This window comes from Cydia pomonella, chromosome 13 (genome assembly GCF_033807575.1).
Source record: "Cydia pomonella isolate Wapato2018A chromosome 13, ilCydPomo1, whole genome shotgun sequence".
Taxonomy (NCBI): Eukaryota; Metazoa; Arthropoda; class Insecta; order Lepidoptera; family Tortricidae; genus Cydia; species Cydia pomonella.
Genome location: NC_084715.1, coordinates 4,484,665 through 4,498,516, shown reverse-complemented (window position 1 = coordinate 4,498,516; position 13,852 = coordinate 4,484,665).

The window sequence follows — 13,852 nt, the reverse complement described above, 5'->3', positions numbered from 1 at the left end:
CCGTTAACATTTTTTTTTATACTACGTCGGTGGCAAACAAGCATACAGCCCGCCTGATGGTAAGCAGTCTCCATAGCCTATGTACGCCTGCAACTCCAGAGGAGTTACATGCGCGTTGCCGACCCTAAACCCGCCCCCCCTCGTTGAGCTCTGGCAACCTTACTCACTGGCAGGAACACAACACTATGAGTAGGGTCTAGTGTTATTTGGCTGCTGTTTTCTGTAAGGTGGAGGTACTTCCCCAGTTGGGCTCTGCTCTAGATCTGTAATGACATCTACTGGCTGTGCCCTACCACACAAAGCGAGATGACATTCACAATGCCCATGCAGTCCACCTGCCGCTATTTCGTCACAAGCAGACAAAACTTAAAAATAAATTCGAAAAGTTATGCAATATATACTTCTGCAAAGTGTGTTTCGGATATAAAATCCTATTGTAGGGATTGACATATGCGATAAGAAGCGTTCGAATGTAGGGTAGCATTTCGATTTGAGTTTTGGCATATTTAACGGATTTACAATTATTTTACGCTTGCATCTCGGTTTATTATCATAAAAAAATACAAACCATTTCTTAGACTGATGAACACATGCATTTTGAAGTGCCTAACAGTCTAATAACATTTAGGTACATTTCTCATGCTCTAAAAGTGGGTTGTTATTCTAAAAAATGTGCAAAAATGACACGTTTCTGCTCTAGAGCACTGTACTTTCTAAGTAGATATGTTTTTTACTTTTTTTTACGATCAGCAATTAATTTATTTTGTACAATTTCAATTCTGATAATTAAGTCAGTTCCATAAATAACGATATGTTTACCTAAATTGTTAATTGAAAGTACCCTCTAGAAATACTAGTGAAGTGTATACTTAGCTGTCTCTTTTTAAATGCACAGAGGGCCTACCGCGAACCACGCTCGACGTGTTGCCTCTCTGTCACACTTGTAAATTTGTACGGAAGTGTGACCGGGAGGCAACACGTCGAACGTGGTTCGCGGTAGGCCGTCAGGTATTTTACTTTTCTCGTATTCGAATTGAACAGTAGAGTTTTTAACTCAATTTCGGAACGTTCAATTCCGGTTTTCCCGAGGGTCTACAGTATGGGGTTCTTGAAAAAAGGAGTGTACAGGTTTTTAAAGGGTCGGCAACGCGCATGTAACACCTCTGGAGTTGCAGGCGTCCATAGGCTGCGGTGACTGCTTACCATCAGGCGGGCCGTATGCTTGTTTGCCACCGTCGTGGTATAAAAAAAAGAATCTCTATCGCACAGGAATTCCGTGATAAGAAACTTGTGTTATCCCATTCCGGGGTCAAATTTTCTACATATACCTATTACCTACCCTCACAAATTTTCACGTTTACAAAATTATTGTGGGATTGGTTAATGTATATCTGCGAGTATGCTGACTAACTGATTCATCAACGCAGAGCCGAAACTACAAAAGCTATAAAGTTGAAATTTTCACACTAAATTGCATTTATAAAGTGTACAAGAAATAAGAAGAAATTTTGAAAAATTCAACCCCTAAGAGGGTTAAAAGGGGGTTCAACAGCGTTCAAGTTTTATTTTAAGCTAGGAACTTGAAACGTTGTCAAAAGGTATTATAATAAAATAGAAGAAGAAAAATACCGCTTATTAAGAAATTCCTGCCCTAAGGGGGTTAAAAAGGGGTTGAAAGTTTGTATCACGAAAGATTTCAATAGGGACGTAAGAAAGTACGAAAAATAGTTTTAGTGCTTTTAAAAATTAAGCCCCTAATAGGGTTAAAAAGGGGTTTAAAGTGTATTTCGAGAAATAAATCCACGCGGGTGAATTCGTTGGCAACAGCTAGTATTTAATTAGTTACGGAACGGTGTAAGTTGTCACTGTGTACGAGTATTGTTTCGCGGCGCCGAGCTCCTGGACGCACAGTCCACTGAGCAAATAGTGCCGCATTTGTTGGCAATTTCCACCGACAGGATTTTGCATTTCGGAAAGCGTTTGGATTTACTTTGACCACCTCTTCAGCCTACATTACGATATTGCTTGCATATTATTTTAACAAACCGAGACTTCATCACAAATGTCATGATTTCTTAATAATAATACTAAATAGTGTAAGCAAATATGAATTTTACGTTAGCAACATTCCGAAAATACCTAAATTAATTTGAGAGTGATGGGTAATGTTTCATGACTTACCTGGCAACACGTTAGTTAGGAAGTGGTAGGGGAAGCGGAAGCTAAGGAGAGTGTTGTACAGACTCGTTCACTTGGATTGGGGAAGTCAAAGAGACGACATCTTGATGGTAACGGGTTGAGCAAAGTTAAAGAGGCACTTCCATTTTATAATTAGGCAATCGGATATATTTATAATACATATAAATGTTTTGAAGATATTCCTGTGATTGGGTTATATGTTACGGGCAACTTGATTAACTGGGCGGTATAAATAATGAAGTACAATAATAAATGGAAATGCATTTACGCACGGTGTGTGAAACTCGCCGCTACTTTCCCCCTTCCTAGTGAGAGGTGGAGTAGAAGGCCTCCTCCACGTCTGGGAGCTCCCCACGCCCCCTGGCTTGCAACCTCAACCGGTCGTACCTTTGCACCCCCGCGTCCAGCTCCCATGGCGGCATGCCGCTGCATGACAGTTGGTGCGGTAGGCCCTCACCTCTGGGCCACCACCCTCCATGTCTAACAGAGCAATGTCCTCGCGCGTCTCGTCTGTCGTGTGGCCAAATGGGTGCTCCATAGAGCATGCGGACGACCTCCGCATATAGCCGCCGATATGGGCCATTCGCCATCTCCAGATTGGGCAGTAGGCGGCCCAGGGCCTAAGCAGCACCCACGAGACACGGGGCCAGTTTCACATAGTGCTCCTCGAAGATAACCTAACCTAAACTTTGAACTACTGTGCTGAATATTCTGTTTAATTACATTGCCCAAGGTAGTGTGGTCATTATTCATACTGACCAGTCAAAGTGATTAATCATGCAGTTTTAATTACACTGCCCACTTAATTTCGCTCAAGGGTGAAACGTTTTAGCTGCTAAATTCAGACCAAGATAAGTTGGCGGCGATTTGATAGCTGAGACGGTGCTTAATATGTAAAATAAAAGTCATAATTTCATAAGTTTGACGTTTAAAATAACACGTGGCCCATCTGCCAACTTAGCTTGGTCTGACTCTAGCACACGTAGTTTTTCCTTCTTTCCATTGCTAACTATACTTGAGTACTTGAAATTTCTTACAGTAATAAAACCTCGGTCTTTCTCAAACTAAGTTAAAAATGCGACTTAGCTTCTAAGTAACATCAGCTCTCATATCACGTCCGACAGGCCAATCCGAGGTTTAGTTATTGGATCTGTTTCCAATATGATACTGATATGATATTGATCTGTGAGTGTCAAAAATGACGTTTTTGGTTGAAGAAATGTCTCTCTTGAGACTGACAGATCAGTATAACAGTGTCATATTCGAAACAGATCTAATAACCAAAACTTGAATTGGGCTGCTAAGCACAGCTTGACAATTTTTCAATTGTCTCCGAGCTCCGAGTAAGCGCGAAGATAGTTACATTCGCCATCAGATATATCGGACCGTTCAAGGTGCTCACAAATATCTGAACATACCTCTATTGTCAAGGCGTTAGTGCGTTTCAGATATTTTCGAGCACTTTAGCCGCTTTGATGTATCTGATAGCGATATGTACATATCTCGGAACGCAATTCCGCTCGCTGAATTTTGCATCCCGGTATGGTGTAATAAAAACAAGTTAGTATTTTATTGTACACCTGTTTTACTGCCGATTGAGCTAATAAAAGCACTTCTGGGGGCCTACCGCGAAAACCGAATTTCGCAAATTGTGGGGATCTTTCTCTTTTACTCTCACTAAGACGTAATTAGAGTGACAGAGAAAAATGCCCGCAATTGAGGAACTTCGATTTTCGCGGTTATAGCCCTGTTATTGGATTTTTTGCGATACTTTACTACTACAAGAACGCGCCATAATTTGAAAATATTATTTTATAATACATTTTGTAAATTTAATGTTTCATTGACTTGATTTAGCGGAGTACACGATTTTAAGTAAACTCTTAAGGCAAAGAGAATTTGAAATAGAGTTGGATAGTCAAACACAACTTTGTAGCCATAGTAAATTTACTGCCATCTTTCGACACAATTAAAACTTCTAGAACGCCATTTGTGAGAGTCAGAATGGCGGGTGTACCTAAATAAAATTAAATGAAAACCATACCATATTTTTGTACCTAATTTGTACTATTTAGTAACTCCTTTAAAAAAAATTGTACCTCACAGTACTTAAAGTTATCACCAAAAAACAGGTCACCCGCCATGCTGACAGTCAGAATGGCGGGTGTACTTTATTACGCTATGTTCCCGTGGTTATTGATAAATTCTATAAAAGCCAAATTTTTGTACCTTTTTTGTACCTTCATATTCAATTATAATACGAGTCATTTTATTTTTGGTTTCCAAGTTTTACTCATTTTATATTTTGCTTGCTAATACAATTTTGCAGGCGTTATAATTTTTCAAATTATCGATTTCATTTTTAAGAAAAAACGCTAAGGTACAATTATGTTTAGTACGCCAGGATTTAGTACCTTTAATGTTTAATCTGTTAAGTTCAAATAACTCAGTAAATCATGTCTTAAAAAGGCTAGGCGCCAATTCAAAGAAATCTTCCTAAGAAAAATCATTTTTAAGACATGATTTTCTGAGCTATTAGAACTTAACAGATGAAACATTAAAGGTACTAAATCCTGGCGTAATAAAAATAATTGTTCCTTAGCGTTAAAAAAGGCTAGGCGCTAATTCAAAGAAATCTTCCTAAGAAAAATCATTTTTAAGACATGATTTTCTGAGTTATTTGAACTTAACAGATTAAACATTAAAGGTACTAAATCCTGGCGTAATAAAAATAATTGTACCTTAGCGTTTTTTCTTAAAAATTAAATCGATAACTTGAAAAATTATAACGCCTGCAAAATTGTAATAGCAAGCAAAATATAAAATGAGTAAAACTTGGAAAGCACAAATAAAATGGCTCATATTATAATTGAATATGAAGGTACAAAAAAGGTACAAAAACTTGGCTTTTATAGAATTTATCAATAACCACGGGAACATAGCGTAATAAAGTACACCCGCCATTCTGACTGTCAGGATGGCGGGTGACCTGTTTTTTGATGATAACTTTACGTACCGCGAGGTACAAATTTTTTTAAACGAGGTACTAAATAGTACAAATTAGGTACAAAATTATGGTATGCTTTTCATTTGATTTTATTTAGGTGCACCCGCCATTCTGACTCTCACTTAATTCTTATCCTTTAACTATCATTTAGTTATCCTTTCACTGATATGGGCTTAATTTGTTAAATATCAAAAAATGGCGCCATCTAATAGAACAAAGGCTAAAGGTAGTGCGGCATCATTTCGAGCGATGGCGCCACAACCTTTGGGTTATGCCCAGTAAGATGGCGCCACTTTTTGATATTTAACAAATTTAACACATTTCTGTGAAAGCATAAGGATAAGTAGATAAGTCAAATGGCGTTCTAAAAGTTTTAAAAATGTGTTGAAAGATGGCAGTAAATTTACTGTGGCTACAAAGTTTTCTTTGACAATCTACTTCTATTTCAAATTCTCTTTGGTAAAACATAGCAAATGTTTATTACATGTTGTCTTTTTTTAATTAACACAAATATCAAAATGACGGAGTCCAAACTATTATCCACCACAGCAGGGCTAAGATGGACGGCTATCTATCATTTGTCACCCCACCTGTCACGCTCTAATAAATACGTAAGTGCGAACGTGACGCATGATATGACAAGTGACAAAAACACGACCATGATAACGCTGCTGGTTATTACGTACGCACACGTATCTTATCAATAGTATTCATACCTACGAATAACGTCATTAATAATAGTAACTTAATTTCAATAATTCATTCATTCATTCTATTGCAGGCTTAGATTTGGCAAAATCTCTAATTTTAGTCATTCGGTTGCATTTTATAGAACTAAACGGCACAAAATCATTTTACGTCTTAACTTAATGCGGCGTAAAAGCATTGAATAATTATTAGCACGTGCACATATAGGTACTCTGGCACAGCGACTTCGTCATTAGAAAAAGCGGTAAATTTAAAAAAGCAGGCGCGAAGGATTGATCTCCGATAGAAAAATTTAATGTCGCGCCTTTTTCTATTGTCAAATTGGGTGTGTTTGAGTATATTTCTGTAGACTAACAAATACACGCAAATAATTCCTTTGTGTGACTTGTAGAAAGTTAGCAGCAAATAACGCGCGTCAATAGTGTCGTTAGGTTAGAGTAACGAGGCAAATCCTAAAGCTGCCACCTGAACTGTGTTTATATCGGCATCGCATCAGCTTGGCTAAACCTCTATAACTTGATCTATTACTCTCTCATTGACTTTAACGCTCTTTTTTGTTGTTTTCATTACTTTGCACCTTATTAACGCCATGCTCTCCAGCAACCCCACATTACGTTCTGGCATTTTTTATCATATGAGGATTTAGTGCACAATTGGTACTGAATTTGTACATACCTGAAAAAAATTGTACCTCTCTAGTTTGGGAGTACAAGCCAAATGAAGTTAGGGTTGCTGTAGAGTATCTCTCCAGCAACCTCTACTGAATTCCAACATAGGCCCCAAGTTCGGAAGACGAAAAATGAGTCGATTCATTTATTCAGTCCCTGCTTAAGGGAATTTCTGTCTTAAGTTATTACGTAATTAGCTAACCTAACAACATCTTATAGTGACCATATCAATATTAAAAATCTTTTTCGTTTTAAATAAAAAGATTGACTTGGAAATCACGCTAAACAATTTCATTTAATATAATATGTATTATTTGTGAAAAACATCGTGTTATCATGCGATGGCCAAGTCATCATGTTTATTTAAAACATGACAGATTTTTAATATTGATATGGTCACTATAAGATGTTGTTAGGTTAGCTAATTACGTAATAACTTAAGACAGAAATTCCCTTAAGTAGGGACTGAATAAATTAACCGACTTGGTATTACATGGATCTCACAACTTACGGTAGAAGAACCGTGTTGCGAGTCTTGTTTTTTTTACAAGTTATGTTTTTGATGGCATAAGTCTAACTGTCGCGTACAAAATGCTTGGTGAATAGTATAGCTGTGTTCGGTGTTTGCTCCTACATTATTCAGAATCGCTCGCCGCCTTCGGCGCTCGAATTATCGCACAAACAGCTTAATTGATTAGGTGATTTTGATGTAGACACTCTGGGTAATAGAGGAAATAGGGAAATCATAAATGTCAATGTATATGTGGATGTTTGTTCATACATAACAAAAATTGCATATTTTGTTTATTTTATAACCTTGAAAAGGACATAGGTATTATTTTTTTCCCGGATTTCATTTTATTTATCGTATGGCATATTTTACATCACTGGATCAATAAATGGTCAAAATTAATAGAAATTATAAATACAGATCAGTTAGTGTTTTTAAATTTTTGCCCGCTTCTGGTAGGCAGCTGCTGCATAGGAGATGGTCTCGAAATCTTCTGCGTGTCCTGGGTATTTAGTGAGGGGGCACTCCAATACCACGTGGTCAATCGTCTGCTTGGTGTGACCGCAATCGCAAGCAGGGGATGTGCTCCAGCCCCATTTGTGCCATTGGTAGGCACAGTTGCTTACTCCCGTTCTAAGTCGGTTAAGGGCAGTCCAGAATCGGCGTGGTTCTTTGAATCCAGCAGGAGGTTTCTGAGGTGTGAATTTGAAATGGTTGGAAGAAACTTGTAGTGATACCCATTCCTCCTGCCATGCGTCTTCAAGGCTCCAAAAGTCCTGCTTGCCAGACATCTCCAGTGCGGGTGGATTCCTGGACTTAAGCCTTTTATGTCCGAAGTCTAAAAGGTCTCTGTGAATGGGCAGGTTATTGGCTGCCGTAAGTTTTAGAGGCTTCTCGGAGAAGGCACCTTTCTCTTCTTAAATGAGCTGGAGCTATGTGGCTGCGGACAGGAAGCCAGTGAGAGGGAGTGGGTTTGAGACAGCCAGATATGAGTCTGAGGGTGTGGTTAAGCTGCGAATCCACGGATGAGACGTGAGCACTATTCATCCAAACCGGAGCGCAATACTCGGCTGTTGAATACACTAGTGCCAGCGCTGTAGTTCGGAGACAGGAGGCAGTGGCTCCCCAGCTGGATCCTGTGAGCCTCTGGACAAGGTTATTTCTAGTCCTTAGTTTTGCTGCTACTTTCTGGAGGTGGTTTCTGTACGTTAGGCTTCTATCTAGTGTGACTCCCAGGTACTTAGGGTTTGGGTTGTGTGTTAAAATAGAACCCTTAAACGAGACTGTCAGTGACTTATCCGCTAGCTTGTTATTGAGATGAAAGCAGCACACTTCTGTCTTTGTGGGGTTTGGGCGCAGGCGCCATCGCGTAAAGAAGTCATCAAGAATGGACAGGTCTCCTTCTAAGATTGGCTCGGTGACTTCCATGCATTGATGTTGGGTAATAAGGGCCAGGTCGTCGGCATATCCAAACTTGCGCGAAGTTGTAGCAGGGAGGTCGTGGATATAGAGGTTAAAGAGCAGGGGAGCCAGAACAGAACCCTGGGGAAGACCATTGTTCAGGGTCCTGACCCTGCTGGATTCTTCACCAAGGAAAACTTGCACGGGCCTATTGGTGAGGGTGCTTTCAATAAGCCTGTAAATTTTCATGCAGGGGATTGCTTTCAGGAGCTTATACAGCAGTCCCTGTCGCCAGACTGTATCATATGCAGCCGTGAGATCTATGAAGGCTGCAGAAGATTTAAGGTTTTTGTTGAACCCTTTCTCTATATGCGTCGTTAGTGCAAGAACCTGGTCGCAGCAACTACGGTTGGGCCTGAACCCAGCCTGTTCGGGAGGAATAACCGCGTTGATAGTGTCATGGATACGGTTATATACGATTCTCTCTAGAAGTTTATAGACGACGCTTAAGAGTGCTATCGGTCTGGAGTGGTATCGGGTGGTGCTAAAAGAGTGACGAATTGGCAGCTGCACTGTTCTCCCTGAACCTCGCAGCACTCACTGGATATTGATCACTATTTTTTCCCGCTGCCACTTACTCGGAATTGGAATAGAGATGCCGGATTTCATCCTCGAAGGAAATGATGAGGTTCCAAAGTTCTAATCAGTATGAAATTACTAACTGTTGCCGAGTGGAACCCCGGCTCCCCTGGATATTTATATATTTATAGGTACAATGCTCATCCTCACACCCTAGAACCTAAATAATCGCGCACTGTGCGGTTTAAGAGTAACTTCCTCCCGCGGACGCTCCGGCTGTGGAATGAGCTACCTGCCGAGGTTTACCCGAGGGTCTACAGTATGAGGTTCTTCAAAAAAATTGCATGATATGAGACAAGCTCTTATCTCTCATATAAGAAAGACTTAAGAACTCTTAACTCTTTAACCCATCTGTCTTCAAATAAAAAAAAACTATCCATTAAAAGAATCGACAATAGTGGAGTGAAACCGTTATCATAATAGCATTTCAATGACATCACAGACAATGAAAAACTCTAGGAGTAGACTTAACTGGCAAGGAAAGTATTTTCTTTAAAAGCATTAACGTAAGAAAAGAAGCCTTTGCACAAAAGCAGGTCTAACTCAAATTGCTTACCGACCATTTGCGAGAATCAAGGCCAAAATCAAAACCCGTCCATAGTTGGCAAATAGTATGTATTCACGATTTCACATCTTCATTATATTTAAGAGCTATACTCTTGTCGGTGGAGCAATCTCCAGCTCGTCCGGTCCTCTGCCAACTCCTTAACCTTCTGATCTAACACGACCTGGACCTTTTATATGGTTGACTTTTGATTGGACGATTCCACTTACAGTTCTGAAAATACGCTCGACAGCCATCTGGACCCCATTTTATAAAGCTAAGTGTTAACAGACCCCCATAGGCCAGAAAATCCTTGTAAAGAAATGGCGCTACGTAGACTGTCCAAGCTGGGTATCAGCTGGCAATCGACTGGCAGTAGAAGGTCGGGGCGGCCTCGTACCACATGAACGCGATCAGTTGAGAAGGAGGCTGGCTCAACTGGACTCGGCTGGAAAGAACTGGAAGTAACCGCTCAGGATCGCGACAAATGGAACATTCTTCTGCGAGCCCTATGTCACCTTTCATTCAATTGATCGGGTGCGCTCGGTTCCCGATTGTACGGAGCAGTCCTTAAAAGTACAACCTAGAAAGCGAGAAGGAGAACGCGTTATCAGATTCGTGAACATTTTACCACTTAGTTGTATATTCTATCTTGAGGTCACATAACACTGGTTCACCTTAGAAATCATTCGCCTGTGTTCGCGCATGCTACGGAAATACTGCAGCTGCATCTCGACCGAGTGACGTCCCGTTTCTTTTGAATTCTTTTTGTAAATAATGGAATGAAATCCCGCGGCATTTGTCTCACTCGCAGTGACGGTGGTGATTTAAATTAATAGGGACCGTGCGCGTTGGAGGGTCTGCCATATTGTGGCCTGAATCGGAACCATAAACATGTACATTTACACGTCACATGTTTTCTTGTGCATAGTAGGTTCTGCCATCTTGTGGGCTACATCGGAACAATAAACATCACATTTACGCCTCGCGCCAAAAATCTGACGGCTCCAGTGCTGCCACCTACAGTTCATGCACGCTCCCTATATAAAAAATGTTAGGAAATGTTGCCGTACTGAATGAATTTCTCAAATTTTGTATAAATATGTATACCAAAGACATTTTTCAATAAGTACCTAATTACAAAAAATCTTCGAATACGAAATTAACTAATAGCAAATTATTTAACCCTGTGGTATATTCTCTCAAAATACTGATTTTATTTTGTCTATTTATAGACATCTCAGTCCAATACGAAGAAATATCGCAAGTTGTCAATCTGTCACGTGCACTACCTTATCTCTTTGAATGAGTTCGCAGATAAAGCGAGTAAAGCGACCACACGACACGATATATCATCCGGCACACGTCTAACAGATAAATCGAGCTCGGTTTTAATGCATATCCGGGATTCAGTATCTGATAAATTTATGTCCCACAGAAATTGATTGCTATGAAATGGAACGTCTGAAAAAATTTCCAATTTTTTGTCGATGGATAGGATGGTCAGCTACAGACAGAGGTGACCCCCCTGCAAAGACTGATTGGCCTCTCTTTGCAGCTGACTGTACCTATTTAATGTAGTTGTTATTGACAGGATCATCTTAAATTACCGATGTAACACAAGTTATACTCTGATTGTAAGTGAAAAAGTTTAATTTATTTGGATGCTATTCTATAAGTACCTATACGCATATTTTGAATGACAAAGTTGTATAACTATTGTTGATAACAATAATAACTCACAATTGATCTTAGGACAAAAATAGTACATAGTGCAAAACTAAATTTTAAGCGACATAATTCTTACATACACATTTCGAGCTTTGGTCGGCCATGTTGTCATCTCTTGACAGGACATCGAGGGCACAGACCTATTCGTCATTCAACCAATCAAATTCATTCACTCGTGATCAAATTAAATATTTTTAAATTAAAACTTATTTACGCTACTAAGCTATAACTTTTTTTTTCACATTCCATAATTCCCGCGGGAACAATATAGGCCGTTGTCCTTCAAGCAAGTGTGATGAAAAACATCTTAATGCAAGGAAGTTCTGCACGCTATCGGGTTTTTATGCAAAAAATCTCGTATTTCATTTCAAAATCCGCTTGAACAGCCATCTGCATCTTGGCAGCTTTTCAAGTACGTCTTGCGGCCTTTAATGTCATTCGGAAATGCTTTGCGGTGCTTTTCGGCAATTTAAAATGCTGTAGGTACTACGTTATTGGGGCTCGTTCATAAACTGTTCGCTATCGAAGAATGGGTGGAGGCCAAACGATACTCTCATCACTAAGCTTACTAAAGAAGAGTTCTTAGTATATAAATCACATATCATTTTACAAACAAGAGAGTATCTTCAATTTCACACTACGCGCGCGTCTAAGAATTTAAGTCTACGAACAATCATACCTGCAACACGGAAAATGCTGATTCGCGTAGCAGTAGGTAGTCATGGTGTGTTACGCCTCTATGTATACCTCGTTTTTAGGGTTCCATAGTCAATAAGGAACCCTTATAATTTAGCCATGTCCGTCTGTCCGTCCTTCCGAGGCTTTGCTCCGTGATCGTTAGTGCTAGAAAGCTGCAATTTGGCATGGATACATATATTTTGACTTTTTTTTTCGCTTTAACCCAATAGTGATGGCTATCGTTGGATTTCAAAACAGATAAGGGTCTCCAACAACCATTTTGTGATAAAGTGCATATTTTCAGAAATAACAACTGCAAAAAGAAAAAATGTGTGTAAAAAGAAGTACAAACAAAACGCTGCGAAGGTATTTCCTTATTCTTGTAATGTATTTACTAATAGCCCCCGTTTAGCCTGACAGAATGGTAACTGTGGAACTCTACACGGAGCAGAGGCCGACATGCTCTTAATATTTTTGTTTAGGTACATTTTAGAAATAATATTATTAATATTATAGGACATTATTACACAAATTGACCAACTCCCACAGTAAGCTCAATAAGGCTTGTGTTGAGGTGAGGGTACTTAGATAACGATATATATAATATATTAATATTTATACATAGAAAACACCCATGACTCAGGAACAAATATCCATGCTCATCACAGAAATAAATGCCCTTACCAGGATTTGAACCACGGACCATCGGCTTCATAGGCAGGGTCACTACCCACTGCAGAGGTTCATGGCCCAGAGGATGGTGAGGGCCTACCGCACTACCTCTCACGCAGCGGCATGCCTCCTTGCCGGCACTCCGGCGTGGGAACTAGACGCGGGGGTGCTGGCTGAAAGATACTGGCAGAGGGCGGAGGCCAGGAGGCGTGGGGAGCCCACAGATGCGAGAGAGGTGGAGAGGTTGGCCCGAGCAGCCGCGGAGCGCCTTAAGGAAAGATGGAGGAATGCCTTGGAGGATAGCCGTTATGGAACCCGAACCATAGGGGCTATCCTCCCAGTAATGGATGAGTGGTTGGGGAGAAGGAAGGGGGCCCTGACATTCAGGGTGACGCAGGTAGTGTCCGGACACGGCTGTTTCGGACACTACCTGCACAAGATACAGAGGGAACCGGGGCCCCAGTGCAACGAATGTGGCGCAGCGGATGACACGGCCCAGCACACTCTGGAAGAGTGCAATCGCTGGGCCGTGGAAAGAGTGGCCCTTAGGGCGGTGACGGGGGTTGCGGACCTCTCGCTACACAGCATAATTGTGGCGATGCTGGGTAGCGAGAGGAAATGGGCCAATTCTCCCCCCCTCTTGCCAGGAGAGGGGAAAGGAGCGGCGAGTCCCACACACTGTGCGTAAATGCATTGCCACTCCACTAGGCCAGATCGGTCGTCAACTATATACTCGTAGCTTATAGCTTTATACTTCCAGACATTCAACGACCTTCGCAAATAACAATGCGCGAAACACGTCTTCGATTTGTATTCATCCCTATTCTTTAGTATTTCTGCATACATATCCAGACTGAAATTAGTTCAGTGCTAATGAAAGACGTATACATCACAGACTCATTCAAGCCCATTCATTCGAGACTTGAAGTATCGGCGCACTTTGACTGCCTTGCGTGATTGAACCAAATGAGAATACTGTCATATCTCAAAGGAGCTTTGTGCTGATTATTAGGTCTGCTTCTTTGTACAAGTTGTGGTTAGATTTTAAAAATATTGTACCGAGATATATTTGAGAATAATTCGTCTATAATCTA